Source organism: Uloborus diversus, chromosome 5, assembly GCF_026930045.1.
Source record: "Uloborus diversus isolate 005 chromosome 5, Udiv.v.3.1, whole genome shotgun sequence".
Classification (NCBI taxonomy): domain Eukaryota; kingdom Metazoa; phylum Arthropoda; class Arachnida; order Araneae; family Uloboridae; genus Uloborus; species Uloborus diversus.
The window spans coordinates 52911172-52913037 of NC_072735.1; positions in this window are offsets into that span (position 1 = coordinate 52911172).

The window sequence follows — 1866 nt, forward strand, 5'->3', positions numbered from 1 at the left end:
CAAAATTGGATGCAGGAATTTTTAAATCGAGAAATCCCAAACAGGTGGATCGGACGAGATGGCCCCATCCAGTGGCCCCCGCTTTCTTTCTTTGGGGATTCGTCAAAGATACTATGTAATTCCACCAAACTGCACAACATTTCAGATCTTAAACATTGCATTACAGCTGCAATCTCACAAGTTACAGAATCAATGTTACAACGAACTTGGTCAGATATTGATAAAAGGATGGATATTCTTCGTACGACGAAAGGGGCCCACATCGAGGTGTATTGATACGTATAAAAGTTAACTATATGAGATAATAAATGTAATTCAATTTTACTTTCTATCTTCTTTATTTATTTTTTCATTGAATTTTTGAAATGTGTCAAAGTCTTCTCGGACACCCTGTACATTTAATACCCATCCATAAACGTTAATTCAACTATTTTAATTTTTAAAGCAGAAAAGATAAGTATATGATATTTAGTGCTAAACCATACACTGGATTCGATATTTTTCTAATGAAAACCCAGAACTTGTAGTTAAGGAACAGATAATTTCAGCGAAGCTATAAACCAGTGGTTAGCTAGCTCATTTACTTCCAGCACGACACCGAAAACTTCTATTTGCCGAGAGCGCCTGAACTGATTTTTAATCAAGTCGTTCGAAGAGCACTTGCTAATGAAATCTTTATGCAAATAGTAACAGGAGATGAAGTCAGTAGGATTCTGTTACGATCGATTCCAGAGAAGCAGATGTTTGAAGTAGTTATTAATCTGGATAACATTTTAGCAGAGAAACAAAAATTTCTGTGAGCAAGAGGATGGTACCTTAACATTTACTTTTAATGGACTGCAGATAATTCGATATTGAAAACTGAACGATGTCTTAATTGCGCTTCTAATTCATTTAAAAGATAATTGCGCTTTAAAATCAGTTTCCAGATAAATGATGCCAGCTAAAGTTTTCTTTTGAGAACAGAACTCTTGAGATTATGACTCACCTGAAATTATGAAAACTATGTGTTTTTGCGTGTAATGTATGCAAAAAATTGGAAAACAAAAGGTGTGAGACGAAGCATTAGAAAAAACCGCATTATTATTATTAGCACTTATAATTATTATTAATATTATTATCATTATTTATTATTATAGTTATCACGATCATTATATTCATTATTTTTATTTAGGTATTCATTTTATGTATTTATTATAACTATTTTCATTATTGTAAATATTAAAAAACTAGAAAATCACCCATCATGGTACGACGGGAGTAAATTGCTTCGTTATTAGAAAAATTTCCAGTAAATTTTCAAGTGTTAAATTTAATATATATAAGAGACAAACATACCTTTGTAAAAAAAAATCTATTAAAGTCTCTTTGAAATTTTTAACTATTCGTCAAAACACATAAAAAGGTTGCCGTCTGCCGCGACCAGCTGCTTCGTCTTTCTGTGCAAGCATAAGAAGGGAGGGGGAGGTGTACTTTTAATTGCCCATTTTGTCGGAAAATAACAAAAAGCACGTTCACTTTTATGTGAATGCTTTATTTTTTCAAAATCGAGGGGGGGGGGACATTGATCATCTGTTGAAGTTCTGTGAATACGGGCCTATCTATCTCTTACTGACCATCTACCTTTTTCGACTTCTATTCATTTATCCATCTATGTATATGATCTATGCATATCTACCTCTGATGGTAATTAAAAATCTTTTTTCTGTGTCTATAAAACAAAGATCATGCAAGAAACCGCGCGCTTTGTTTCATTAAAATAGCGCCAAAAAAAAAAAAAAAAAAAGAAGAAGAAGAAAAACTCTCTGCTTTTATTAAATTAAATTGCACACAAATATGTAACCTTAAATAACAACAGTAAAACGT